Here is a 14,840-nt window from a genome sequence, read left to right on the forward strand (position 1 = left end):
CTGCAGTTCAGCCTCACCACATGTCTCCTGCCACCCTGGGATCCTGGCCTCCCCCACTGAAATCAGGGAATTTGTCCAAGTGGCATGTTTCTCTGTCATCCCAGTCTCCAGAGGTGGCCACCACGGAGACTTCTAAGGCAACCGATGCATTTCCCAAAGTCTTCATGCAGGGATGGTCCACTGGGCCCCTTCAGGAGATTCAGGGGAAGGTGGGAGGTGTTACCAAGAGCTCATAATAAGCCCACTTCAACATCCCAGCCTCTCTAAGCCTTTGGATTGCTTCCCTGCCTCCTCCCAGGACAGTGCAGGCATCCCAACCTCATTTAAATATGCAACACTCTGTATAGGTTTTGGCTTTATTCAACGAATCAAGCAAGCTATAAGATCCACTTCCATGTGCACAAGCTAACACATCAAACTTAAAATCTCTAATAAGTGTACTCATATCAATAAATTCCTCCCAATCTATCATTAAATGTCATCCTCCTCTGTCTAAGATCTTTAGAAGCCATGTCTATATATTCCTAGGTTTCTACTGGTATAAATTAGCCAAGTTGTGCAATTACTTTGGAAGACAAGCCATCTCTTCCTTGGTCAGACTTCGTGGCTGTTCCCCTTACGCTGAACCCTGACGTCAGCATATATGTTACAGGTATATGTATTAGCTTTCTATTGCTACCATAACAAATTAGCACAAACTTGGTAGCTTAAACCCACACATATTTATTACCTTAAAGTTTAGTGAGTCAGGAATTCAACACGGTTCTCCCTGAGCTAAAATCAAGGTGTCAGCAGGGCTGTTTTCCTTTATGGGGCCTCTGGGGGAGAAACTTTTTCCTTGCCCTTTACAGCTTCTAGAAGCTGCCTGCAAGCCTTGGCTGGGGACCCTCCCTCTATCCTCAAAGCCAGCAGTGTGCACCTCTCTGATCACTCTTCCATAGTCACATCTCTCTCTGACCCTCTTCTACCATTTTTTTCCCATTTTTAAGGACCCATGTGACTACATTGGGCCCATTCAGAAAATCCAAGATCATCACTCCATCTCAAGGTCCTTATCGTAATCACATTTGCAAGGTTCTTCTTGTCACACCAAGTAACATATTCATAGATTACAGAGTTTAGGATGTAGATATCTTCAGGGGCATTAGTCTGCCTACTACAGTGTAGACTACCTCTGAGGCAATAAGTGGACATTGTTGTACTACTTGACGGGAATGAGTCTTCTCCCTTGGATGGTAACTGGCTCAGAAGAGATTCTTCCAGGTCTTCATGCAAGGGAAAGCTAATCTTAGGCCAGCAAGGGAGGTGCAGGGACTTAGAGTTTTAAAATTCTCAACTTTGTCTGAGTCCAGTCTTCCAGCAAGATTGATCCTGCAAAAATGAGAAATTTTATATTATTTTAAGGCTGCCATAACAGCGCTCCAGTTTTCTGGCCCTAATATGAGCAGGGAGTTTAGAGTCCTAAACTTGTTTTCTTTCTGTACGTGCACCTGTGCACTTAGAAGTAGCCTCTCCCAACCAGTCCTTGCAGTCATTATTATGCCAAAGTAGTCAAGGGCAGCAGCCTTTTGACCCCCAACACACAGGGCACTGGCTTCATAGGCACTTCATCAGATCAGCACAAGTGATAATTCAAGGTAGTTTTCTTGCCACTGCATGTCAGGAGGTGCTAGTATCCCACTGCAATAGGCCAAGAGCTCAGCACTACATTTAAGGGTAAGGTTACCACCAAACCAATTCCAAAATCTCCTATTTGAAAATCTATTTCATGAGATCACTCTTTTTTTTTTTTTTTTTTTTTTACAGAGTTTTGCCTTGTCGCCCAGGCTGGAGTGCACTGGGGCGCTCCAGACATGGCTTCTAAAGATCTTAGACTTTAGAGGCTCACTGCAACCTCCACCTCCCAGGTTCAAGCAATTCTCCTGCCTCAGCCTCCCAAGTGGCTGCACCACCACGCCTGGCTAATTTTGTATTTTTAGTAGAGATGGGGTTTCTCCATGTTGATCAGACTGGTCTTGAACTCCTGACCTCAGGTGATCCACCCGCCTCGGCCTCCCAAAGTGCTGGGATTACAGGCGTGAGCCACCATGCCCAGCCGGGACTACTCTTGATAACATTCTTGATAACTTCAGGGTCAAGTCAAAAAGAGAAGTCACACTATGGATTTCAAAAGAGTTAATTTAATATAGTGTAAGTAATTGCTTATAAGAGCATTGAGAACTGAAAGTGTGAAAAGGGATGCTGGGGTCCCCAAGACTCCCCCACCCCCAGGTTTAGTGATTCACCAGGAGAACCCACAGGATGCAAAGCACAATCAGCAAAGGGAAAAGGTACAGGTGGCAAAGGCCAGGGGAACTAGGCACAAGCTTCCAGAGTCCTGTTCCGGTGAAGTCACACAGGACACAACACCTCTAACACCAAGTTGTGACAACAGTGGGCAACGTCTTTTACAGGGGAAGCTTGTTAGAGACTCAGCACCGAGGGTTCCTATTGGGGGCTAGTCACTCTCTGTCTAGCACATACCAAAATTCCAGACTCCAGGAGGAAAGCAGGTGTTCAGCATAAACCATATGGTTTGTACAAAGAGCTTAGGCACACTTCTCAGTTTTAGGAATGATGGAGACTCTCCCGAAATCCAAGTTCCCACATGCCAGCCAAGAGCCAACGCAGCAAACAGGTCTTTCTAAGAATAGCAGCGGGACCTGCTGTATTAACTCTTTTCTGCACAAAAAGGAATGTGGAGATAGCATAGAACTAGTCACTGCAGAAATCAGCAATCATCCCTAGAGCTGGAGAGAGAAAAGACAAAGTTTGGAGTATCAGAACCTAGAAGTATGCCGGACAAGCCTCCACCAGGCAGAGAGCTGTCCAGCTTCTGCTGGTACCATAGAGGGAGCCGGTGCGGCTGTTTCCGGGCATGCTGGGACAAAGGTGGAAGCTGGAAGCACCACACTGACCAGTGAAGAAGCATCACCGGGGTGGTGCTCGCAGTAACAAAAGGCAAAGAGGAAAGAGCAAGGCCTGTCCTCTCCTGCCCTCCTCTCTCCCTGTATTACCCCTTAGTGTGGAGACTAACAGGAAGCAGCTGGCAATGCAGAAATATAGTCTGTAGAAATCCCGCCATAGGACAACAGCGCCAAGAGGGTTTGGTTTTGAAAGACAGCAGCTTACGGATTGGCACCCTCATTATATGCCAGGCCTTCCACCAAGAGCTTTCATAGTTCATCTCAGTTAATTGAGTCTTTACAACAAACCAGAGGCAGGTCTTCCTATCTCCATTTTAAACGGAGAAAGTGGAGGCTCAGATGGGTTAAGTAACTTCCCCAATGTCACCCAGCTGGTAAGTAGCAGGGCTGAGTCCCAAAACCCTCATTTTCTCTATTGTGTCACCTGGATTCCCAACTCTGACTGCACTGGCAAGTCATCTGGGAGAACATTTGCCAGAAAAGACACATCAGAGCAGGAAGGGAAGAAAAGTCACCCTAAATGAACGAGATGGTTGCTAGCCTCAAAGTCTGGGCCACACACCTGGACCCTGTGTGTGACAGCAGACACCATCCCCATCCATATCCATCATGTGTCCACCTCCCCTGCCCTGAGCAGCCTGTTGCAGACCCCACCCACACCAGGCTGTTCCGCTGTGGCTGCCACCAAGAATCCCAAGTCCCTCCAGCAGAAGCAAGCCGCTGCCCAGGGCTGGGTTCATGGATGTGCCTCTCCTGGGTGATGGCAAGGGATGTAAACCAAATAGAAGAAAATTCCAAATCACTATGTCCTGGGAAGATTCCTCAAAGTCTTTGTAAAATGTTCAGGAAGCATTTTCAATGTTCTTCCATCACAGAAGATAGGCTGAGTATTCCTATGAGAAGAGGAGAGTGGGGCTCAAAGCCCTTCAGCCCATGCAGGAGCAGAATATGCCCTGTCCTTAAGGAGGATGCCCACAGAGCTGGCTGTAAAGCTGTGACCACCATGCACAAGCACACAAAAGGCCAGCGGTGCTGCAGAGACAGAGTGTCTACAAAACAGCCGCCGTGGGTAACAGATGCCGAAAGCATCAGCAGTGATCTGTTATTCTTACAAGCAGCAACAGGGCTCCCAACAGGCCTAGAACAACAAAATTAATGGATTGGAAAGCAAGAATCTAATGTACGAGCTCTCAAAATTCCCCAGACTAGCTGACTCACTGTGCACATCCAGTAAGTCACAGCTCTTGGGTTTGAGGTGGCTGGGACTCTACTGGGGCTGGAGGAGGACGCAAGAGCAGTCGGGGGGAGGTGGGGACAGGGGAGGGGACGACACAGACAGCAGATGAAACAGCACTAGCTCTTCCAATGAAGCAAAACACCATTTTCACACAAAGCTTCTTTGAACTTCAGCAAAACAAATAGTATTTACACAAACAGCCTCCAAAAAATAAACTCCATAATGAGAGAGCAAAGAAGTCTACCCAGTTCACTCGCTTGATGATTAAATCATTTTTTATTGAATTCAAGTTTCATGGCCCATTAAAGGTCTGGAAGGAGAATTCTCAGGGAAGCTTTTGGACTAATGAGTGTTTTGCAAATTGTTTTTCTAACGGATTCGTTGTTCTTTTTTCTGAGAATTCTAAGAATCTTTGGCTTGCATGATTTGGCCCTGCATTGGAAAAACAACAGCAACTATTTTAATTGAGCCTAATTTATTTCCATTATTAAGATATGTTGGTGTTTTGTATCTTCCTAATACATTTTTGACACTGATATGAATCTGCTGTCATCAATCAAAATACCACAAACTCCTACACTTGTCTTTCTGCATTCATCAGATACCCTCTGACAAGTGTTCTCTCACCTCCTCCACAAAGATGTGGGCCTGCCTTCATGGACCCAGCCACCCAAAGAAAACAGAACCAGCAGATAGTCCTATGCCATGCACTAACTGCCTTCAGCTTCCTCCTTCTGCTCTTGCTCCTAGTGCCAGGGCAGAGGAGGACAGAGAGGAGCAGTACAGCATCCCCCAGAAGTCCCCTTCCCTGCCAGGCGAGGCCAATGCCCCCACTCCAGACCCCCTGCACTTCGGGGGAGAGGGTGAGTCTGGCAAGCCAGGATCTTCCCTGGAACTTTTCCCTTAGAGCTACCAGGAGGGTCTTTGTTCTTCTGTTTGGTCAGCAAGCTGGTAAGGTGTGGCTGGGAGATGCTGTGCTTCCCTGGTGATGGGAGCCTGCTGCAGCAAGGGAGAGAGACACATTTAAATTTTACTGCAAGACTTTTCAGTCTTAGGAGCCAATAAATTGTCTGAATTCCTCGTTGGCCTGGGGTGGGTTTGTCACTTCCAATGAAGGAGCCCATGGTGTCTGCAGCTGGAAATCAATCCATCGTCAACTATTTATTGAGTGCTTTCCAGGGGCTGAGCCCTGTTCTAGGTTCTGGGAATACAGCCAGGGTCAAAACAGACACACTGGACTCTACTCCAGCTACGTCCTCAGGTGCAGAGGCAGACAAATTAACAAATAAATATATACAATGGCAAGTGACACTGAGTGCCTTGGGAAAAACAAAATGGCATATGGGATAGAGAGCAGGGGCAGGGGAAGCCACAAGACTTCCCTACTTCAAAATCATCCCTCGGTGTTGGAGAAAGATGTGGACTTCCAGAGAAAATGCAGCATGGGGTTGGTTGAAAATGCAATGTGGAGTAGGAAAAAAACGGTGGGGGTGGGTGGGAGCCAGTACAAGGCATGACAGCCACATTAAATCAGTAATTTGGATTTTGTCTTCCAGGCAAGGGTGGCCATTGGATTGGCATGATGAGTGGTGTGGGTTAGGAAGATCATGGTGGCCCCTGGGGGGAAGAGTGGTAGAGCAGTCGGGGAAGGGAGCAACCTAAGGGGGCAGCCCTGTCATCGCCATTCACATTAGAGCAGCATGCATGCCAGGGGAGACTCCTGGGCTGATTTGGACACCCAGTGAGTTTTCATCAAAAGGACTTGGTGGGCGACTGAATGTGGAGTGGGGAGAGAGAGCAGGCATGGAGGTAACTTGGGTTTCCTGTTGCACAGCAGGTTGACAGGAGGGGGATTTTCCCATAGAAATCACAGTATGAAACGAGGTTTCTGGGGGGCATAATAGATTCACATTTGATATTACTGAATTAAAAATTAAGGGAATGTCCCAAAGCAGACAACTCAGTATGCGGTTATATATACCCAATCCTTGGTTCATGAGGGAAAGAAGGATCCTCAGAGCTCCATGATCCTAATAACATCCAGTGCCCAAATCCCCAATAAAGGGCATGAAGAGGACTCCACCTGGCTCTATGTGGCATGCAAAAATCCCCTCCCACCTTCTTTCCACCCAACACTCACAGCATCAGATGCCACCACCATCTGACTTCCACCCACCAGTGCCCACCTCATCACACCTGCCCTGTGTAACCTGAGTGCCCCAACCCCACTATAATGCTGGACTTCTCCCCCAGACTCATCCCCTGCAGCTCTTTATATCCCTAAGCCGAGCCCACCTCCCACCTCCACAACTCCCATCACATTCTCAAACCTCCAGCCAGGATTCAGTAAAATCCCCCATATTCTCCAACTGTTTCTGAATGTTTCTTTCTCTTTTTGGTCCTAGTCTCCCATGGTGGTGGGACTCACAGTTCATTGATGGATTATCTGGTCACTGTCTCATCTCAGCCGCCTCCTGTCCTCTCACCCTCGCTTCCACGTGTTTCTCACCATCGCTCCCACGTGTACACCGTATACCCACAGTCCTTGCCCTGGTTTCCCTTCATCGTTTTTGCCTGGAAAAACCTGACCCTAGTTCAATTCTCTGGTCTACATCGCCGCACTCAAATCCTGGTGGTTGGGGAATGTGGCTGGACAGAAACACAGCTACTCACTTTAACTGTTGCTGCTGCCTAAAGAGGCTACTACATACCCAGTCCTTTCACTCTCCCACTCCTTCTCACGTTTCTCCTCCTCTACTGCCTCTCATCCTACTGGAAGGTAGAAGCCATTGAGAAACTGTCACAAGTTCCCCTGCTGCCTCCTTCTGCATCCTGCACCCTTCCTGCCTCCTGCTCCGGAGGCTCTGGGCCCCTGCTATGGCCAGTCTCTGGTCCTCTGAGGTTGCACCCACTCACAGCCCCTCACACCTACCCAATGGCATTGTTCTCTCCCATCACTCCATCATCATCAGTTGCTCTACTCGCTAGTGGGTCATGTCTATTCCTATTGGTGTACAAACATGATGCTGTTTCCCCATCTTAAGAAAACAAATGAATAAAAAATCCTTTCGGCTCCATATCTGCCTCTAGCTACTTTGAATTATTTTTCTCCCCTTTCCGGCAAAACTCAGAAAGAGCTATTGGAACTCTTCCCCATTTCCCCCCTCGCTTCTCTATTGAGCACACTCCAGCTCAGCCTCTGCCCAGTGCTCCATCAAAACTGCTCTTGTCAAGGGAACTGACAACCTCCAGGCTGCTGAACCCAGTGATCAATTGGAGGACCTTATCTGAACCTGACCTTTCAGCCTTATTTGAAGCCATTTCTCCCTCCTTCTTAAAATGCTTTCTTTGCCTGCTTCCAGGAAAGTGCTCTGTCTTGGTTCTCCTACACCCTTCCTATCTGTCCTCCCCAGTTCCCAGAGCTGTCCTCATACTTCTCTTTTCTATCTATACCCACTCCCAAAGTGGTCACCTTAAATACCATTTATAATGCTATTACCTCTCAAATGTAGATAATACCAGCTTGACCTCTCCATTGAACTACAAATTTGTATACCTAACTGGCCACTGGACATCTCCTTCTGAGTGTCTAATGGGTATTCAATCAAAAACTCAACGTTCACTACCTCCCTCACCCGTTTCCCCTGCAGACTTCCCCATCTTAGTAAATAAAGTTTCCATCATACCAGTTGCTGCTGCCAAAAACACCACTGTCCTCCCATACCACTCACTTTCTTTAATATCCCATATCTAATCTACTAGCAATTTCTGTTGGACCTAACTTCAAAATCATCCAGAAGCCACTCACCATCTCCCCACCTGCTATCCTAGCCCAAACACATGTTATCTCTAGTGTGTTGATGCAGGAACCTGCTAACTCAGCTTCTCACTTCTCCTTTGTGCCCCGAGGTCTACTTACCACAACAGCCAGAATGATGATGCCACTCAGTTCTTCCCATAGCCATCCTGACAAGAGCCCATTCTTGACAGTGGCCCATGGGGCTGTGCACTAACTCTGATCATCTTTCTTGTAATGCTCCTGGTCACATCCTCTAGTTCAACCACATTGATCTTGTTCTTCCACAAACAACCCACGCTCAATCCTGTCTTCTGGCCATTTCATTTGCTGCTCCTCCAGCTCAGGAAGCTCCTCCACAGATATCTGCATATATATATGCACCCTCTCACTTCCTTTCAGTTCTTTCTCAAGTGTTACCTTTTCAAAAAGGCCTTTCCTGATCATGCAATGCAAAGTAACACCCCCACCCCACTCTTCCCCACCGACATCCCCTTGCTCTATTTTTCTTTAGATCACACACTCTTACTTCACAACATGGGTGTACTATAGATCTCCTTCTATGGTTGTTTGTTGTTTCTGCTTTCTGATGCCTATCCTGAGTCCCAAGCTACAGTGCCTTGACCAGGTCTTGCTGGATCCATAGAGATCCTGGTTAACAGCACTGCTCTTCCCAGGGGGATTGTATTCTGCCTGGGACTCCAAATGCTGGAGTTACAGGTATTGCATCTGCCACCTCTGGTGGGAAGGTATACTAGGGTACCAAAAATGCCTACATTTGAGATCAACACTGATAATAACCACAAGGACTTAGAAGAAAAAACAAAGAGGTTGCATCCTAGTCTTCTTGGTCTGTGATCTCTTAGCTTGGCTACCAGACTTCACAGGAGCCTGGCACTACAGAAGATCAGAAAGGACCATCCTTCTCCCTTTTCAGCCTTTCCATGGTGCCCCTCAATGGTCAGCAGCACAGTGCATACTGCGAGACAGACAGGAATCTCACTTCTGCTCCTGTCCCTGTCTCGCCATCCCCATAGCCCGGTGGTAGCAGCCTCACATCTCTGCCTGGAGAGATGCAGCACCAGCTACCCCCACTCAGATCCCCACCACCACCCCAGCCTGCCCCTTGAAGAAGGTGGATCTGTAAGTGAGAGAGCTCAGGGCTGCTCTTGCCCTCAGCCTCTCTCACTAGAAGAGCAGAAACTCCCAGAGGACTTGCTTCCTCCTACCTTTCAGCACATAGCTTGTTCTCCTTTCAGGTTAAGTTGTTCCTGCTATAAAAATGATTAGTTAATTGGGTGTAGGCAGTATGAAACAGAAGGGCCCGTGAGCATGGACAGCTGAAAGTGGTTTCTCAAATTATTTCCATTAATGTTGAGAATAAATTCCCAGGATGCTAAGTCTTTGGTGCGCGAGAGTTGTCTTAGAAATTAGAAGCTACATTAGCCAATTCTGCACATTCTTCTGCCACCACAGAGCCACGCCACCCACGAGAGGGCCCTTCATCCCGAGGCTCACCCTGGGAAGCCCAGGGCACCAGTGGCAAGTGTTTAATTACAGACACCTTCAAAGCTGGGGCTGCCATGCCTCTCAAGTCTCCGTCAAAGCAATGAGGACAGAGGAGGGCTCGGTGAGCTAATGAGGAATCTGCCACCTGCCTCTCTGGAATCCCCTCACGTGGGCATTATGATTTTTGTGAAAAGGAGAGCAGCTCAGCCCAGAACTGGTCCCTCTCAGATCAACTTCATTTCAACACATAGCCACTCACACGGTAGGTGAGATTAGGCAATAATGGTGATTGTCTATTAATTGGCCTTTGTGGTAAGTTAGCAGTGGCAAGCTGCTGGTGAGCCTGCTAGAAGAAAATTATACTTATTTTTACGGAAGGGTAAAATAGCCCTTTTCATCTTTTCAGGAGAAAAGGAAATGCGAAATATTTCAAATTAGTCAGTGGGAATAAAGGAAGTAAGGGGTAGCAGTAGGGAGGGTAAATGTTTTGCATCTGGTTTCAATGCATTCCTATATTAGACCTCTTCTAATTATGAATTATTATTTCAGTTATTATTGGAAAAATGGTTGTCAATTGCTAAATTACCATGTTTCACTCACTCCACTAAGAAGAAATTATTTGAGCCAGCAATGCTCAAGCTAATTTTGCCTTTGAGTTTCCCACAGTATTGCTAAGCAGAAAGGTCCGCCACTAGGCTGAAGTAAAATTTGGTCTCCCTTCCTAGAAAACAATGTATTCCTCCCAGGGCCCTGCAGCGGTGGATATGAAGTCACCAGTGAACTGCTAGCAAGGACAGAGTCTTACTGACAGTGAAGAGATGACTTCACTACAGATGTCAAGCAGAGCCCTGACCTCCTTGGTTTAAGGCAGTAAGTCCTTCCTCTGCGTCCTAAGGCAAGGCCACTTAGAAAAAACACATAGGCACTGGATACCTTCCCCAGCCCCCAAAGCCCCACCTTGCCTCCTCCCAAGTTTCCATTGGAATTTTTTTTTTTTTTTTTAGGCGGAGTCTTGCTCTGTTGCCCAGGCTGGAGTGCAGTGGCACTATCTCAGCTCACTGCAAGCTCTGCCTTCCCAGTTCACGCCATTCTCCTGCCTCAGCCTCCGGAGTAGCTGGGACTACAGGCACCCACCACCATGCCTGGCTAGTTTTTTGTATTTTTAGTAGAGACAGGGTTTCGCCGGGTTAGCCAGGATGGTCTCAATCTCCCGACCTCGTGATCCACCTGCCTCGGCCTCCCAAAGTGCTTACAGGCGTGAGCCACTGCACCCGGCCTCCATTAGATTCTGTTTGTGAGATTTGAGAGGAAACGTCTTAAGCTCTGACCAGGATCTTGAGCGAGAAGGAAAGCAGGCGTTTACTTCCTGGGAAGTCTCTGCTCCTAGAAGAGTGAAATGTTCTCTGGTCCAAAAGGAAAGAGAGAGTTTAAAGAGCAATGAAGGGGAAAGAGCACCCCTCCAGGGTCGGGCAAACCTGGGTTCCATCTTGCCTCCGCCTTTACACAGTGTGAGACCTACTGCAAGGTACTTAACCTCTTAAAGCCTCAGTTTCCTCCCAGATCATATGAGGTCCAAGTACCTACAGCACATATTTGTTCTGAAGCTTCAGGCCACTATATATGTAGGGCCTTTTGGTAGATGAAGCAATGGAAGCCCAGAGAGGGAAATAAATGGCCAATGTACACACAGCAAGTGACTGGTCTAGCTAGAATCAGAGACGCCCTCAAGGCTGAGTCTTTCCATTGTACCCCTTCTTCTGGCAACTCAGATTTCAAAGTTCAGCCACAGTAACTCATGGAATAAAAGGATGTAGATTACTTCATTAATCATTTCTTATATTGATTACACACTGAAATAATATTTTGGATACATTTGTATCCAAAAATAAAGTAGCATTACTAAATTTAATTTCACCTTTCTTTTTCCTTTTTTTAATGTGACTACTAGAAAACTTTAATTTTCTGATGTAAGTGGCATTATATTTCTAGTGGATGGTGCAGAACTAACTCATAATCAAATCTCTTCAGTTGTCTCGACATCTTTCTGCAGTTACATAGTTCAAACAGGCACAAGTAGTTTTTCCTATTCATCTCTGGCTAATAACCATTGTTCTGGGCCTTTTGTTCAAGAAAAATGCCCCTGAAGTGACAGACAAGAAATGGTGCCGTACATGATGCTGTCTGGCAGTAGCTGATGCCCTCTTAGCCCTCACATTCTGGGTCCCTCACGGGGAAACTGTGATTTCAGAGAAGCCCCCAAAGGTAGGTACCTGTTTCTTTGTCTAATCAGCTTCACCACTCTCTACTAATAACATTATTAGAACCACCTTATTACAGATATTTCTTCCAACCATATTTATCTATATGTGCTGGGCACTATCCTGGGCCCTAGGTATTCAAAAATGAGTGAGATTGTTGAGGTTCCTGCCCCAGGGAGTTTATATTCTGGTAAAGAATAGATCCAGTTAAGGTGTATTTAGCTGCAGGAAACAGAAAACCCTGACTCCAGTAGTCTTGAACAGTAAGCAAGTGTGTGTCTTCACATACCAAGAAGTCCAGAAGGACAGTGACTCCAGCTATGGGTTCCATGAGGCTGGCTCTGCTTCACTGAGCTTTTCTTGGTCCTGCCCTATTCCATACAAAAGCCTCATTCTCAGGCTGTTCAGCAGGATGCTCACTTTGCTACACATACCATCTCCAATCCTTCATCACCAGCTCTCAGTCTAACCTTCTGAGATCTGGCTCTGAGCACTACTCCTTGGTCATGGCTCTCCAGGACTAAATTATAATGGCTTTCCTTGACTTACACATCCATAAAACCTCCTTCCTGGCTCCATAGCAGCCAAAAGCAGGGTTAGGGTTAGGGTTAGAATCAGGGTTAGGGTTAGAGTCAGAGGTAAGTCTACTAAGGAACCCTGCCTCTCTTCTCCCTTCTGTTCTGCTCCCTCTCCTCTCTGCCTCTTCTTTCTCCTCTGTCTTTACATATTTTGCCTGAAGAGCTCATTCTTTCCTCCATCATCTGCTAGGATGACGACTCCCAGAGCCGGACCATCAGCCATCGCTACGACTCCTGGCTCCAGATCCACTTTCTCAGCTGCCTGCTGGGCATCTTCCCTGCTATATGCCCATCATCTTCATCCATTTTGCCATACAGACACTGTCTTAAAGTCCTTTTGTGAACTCTAGAGAGGATAGCATTCAAGTATTTATAGGCAACAGGAACATTGACAAGAGGGTAAAATTTCATCCACACATTAGCTCAGCAACTGTTGATCATATGGGTGCTGAATGCCAGGTATTATTAAAATGTATCTCACTAAGTAAGATAAAGTAAATGAGCCAGAAGGATTCAAGGTTCTGTTCTCATAATGTGTTGAGTAATACGCCAATATGTCAATATGTACAAGTCCCACCCACTCTGTGGCAGCCAGGGAAGAGCACTCCTAGCTTCTGGCCAAAGCAACTGGACAAAGGCTTCAGGAGACAGAGCTCAGGTGTGGGGTGAAAGCACTGCCTGTCCAAAGTCACAACACCTAGGCTTCTCTCTTTACATAGTCAGGCAGAGCTGGGACCCAGCTAACAGCCAGCCGTGGTCCACCATACAACATTCTTCACCCTGTGGGGAACTCAGGGCCCAAGAAGACCCTGCTGAGTGCCCAGGGGCAGTGGTAAGGGCACTAAGTGACTCATGTCTTGCCCCCTTCGGCTGCTTTGCTGGAGTCCACAGGCTGCTGCATTCTTCAGCATCCTGTGCCAAGGGCTTCATGTGACTGAGTCGTGAGCTAAGGAGGACTGAAACAACCTGTCCTGTCACCTCACCCCTTGATAGCGACAAATGACTAAGAGAGCTTTCGAGAATTCTTGGCTAAAACGGAACTCCATATCTTCCCCTTAAACCACCTCCCTTCTCTTAACTTTCCCATTCTTCCAATACAGCACCACTTCTCCCCCAGGTTCAAAATCTCCCCCTCCTGCTCACAGCACAGGCTACTTTGAGGTTGCTCACCTCCACTCACTACCTCCTCTCCCATCACTTTTTGTGTGATTACAGCAAGAGCTGCCTACTTGGAACCCCAGTTCCAATTGCATCACACCTCTTACTTCAAAGTCTTATGCTTCCCCTGACTAACGAAATCAGAATTTCTCACACATCAGAGAAGACGACTTTAGAACCTCGTTCCCAAGAAGACACCCTGTGTTCAGGGGCTCTGTGTCCAGACTGACCAATAAGCCCAATGAGGAAGGAGGGTCTGGGCAGAGGGAGGTTGAATTTAATTATAAAGCTATAGGAAACTGGCACCAACTGCATGCCAAGCCTCCTTATACACATTTTCTTTTCTTTTCTTTTCTTTTCTTTTTTTTAAAGCAGAGTCTTGCTCGTTGCCCAGGCTGGAGTGCAGTGGCACAATCTCAGCTCACTGTAACCTCTACCTTCTGGGTTCAAGCAATTCTCCCTGCCTCAGCCTCCTGAGTAGCTGGCATTAGAGGCACCCACTACCACGCCTGGCTGATTTTTATATTTTTTTAGTAGAGACGAGGTTTCACCATATTGGTCAACTCTGTCTTGAGCTCCTGACCTCAGGTGATCCGCCTGCCTTGGCCTCCCAAAGTGCTGGGATTACCAGCGTGAGCCACGGCGCCTGGTCTTACACACATTTTCTTATTAATTCTGGCATCAAAGCTAAAAATAGGCATTCAGACTCCATTTTATAAAAGGGAAAACTGAGGCTTAGAGAAGAGAAATGATTTCTGCAGAGTCACAGAGCTGGCACGTGACTGAGCCTCATTCTGCCCCTGCTGTCTGAGTCCACACCAGGGCCTCGCTACTGTGCCTTGTTCCTTCTGTCCCTGAGGACAACACGCAGAGGAAGGGGTGTGGCTCTGCTCACCACTGTCTGCTCTGTGCCTAGAACAGGACCCGCCAAATCATGGGTGCCCATTAACATGGGTGGCATGAAGAAATGTTAGAAAACAAGCAACATTCCCAGGACAATGGCTGTTTGTAGCAAAGTGAACAGGAATGCAGATTGGGCCAGATTGCAAAGGGCTTTACATGTCTTGGTGAAAAAATAATAAGAATAAATTGATTTCTATAGACAAAGGGAAGTCACTGCAGCTTTTAAATTGATGAACCCTCTTTTCAACAGCTGCACCCTGAATCTGCTATCAAGAATCTTACAAGAAAAACTAACATGAAAGGGAGTCCCTCCTAGCAGCTTCCTTGCTTGTTAAAATTCTCTGTGAATGATCTGTCTCAAACAAGACATGAAATTACCGATTTTTGCTCTATCTTCTCTGATTTACACAGAGCTGCCCTTTTGGAGATCCACAA

The sequence above is a fragment of the Pongo abelii genome, chromosome 11 (genome assembly GCF_028885655.2).
Source record: "Pongo abelii isolate AG06213 chromosome 11, NHGRI_mPonAbe1-v2.0_pri, whole genome shotgun sequence".
Lineage (NCBI taxonomy): Eukaryota > Metazoa > Chordata > Mammalia > Primates > Hominidae > Pongo > Pongo abelii.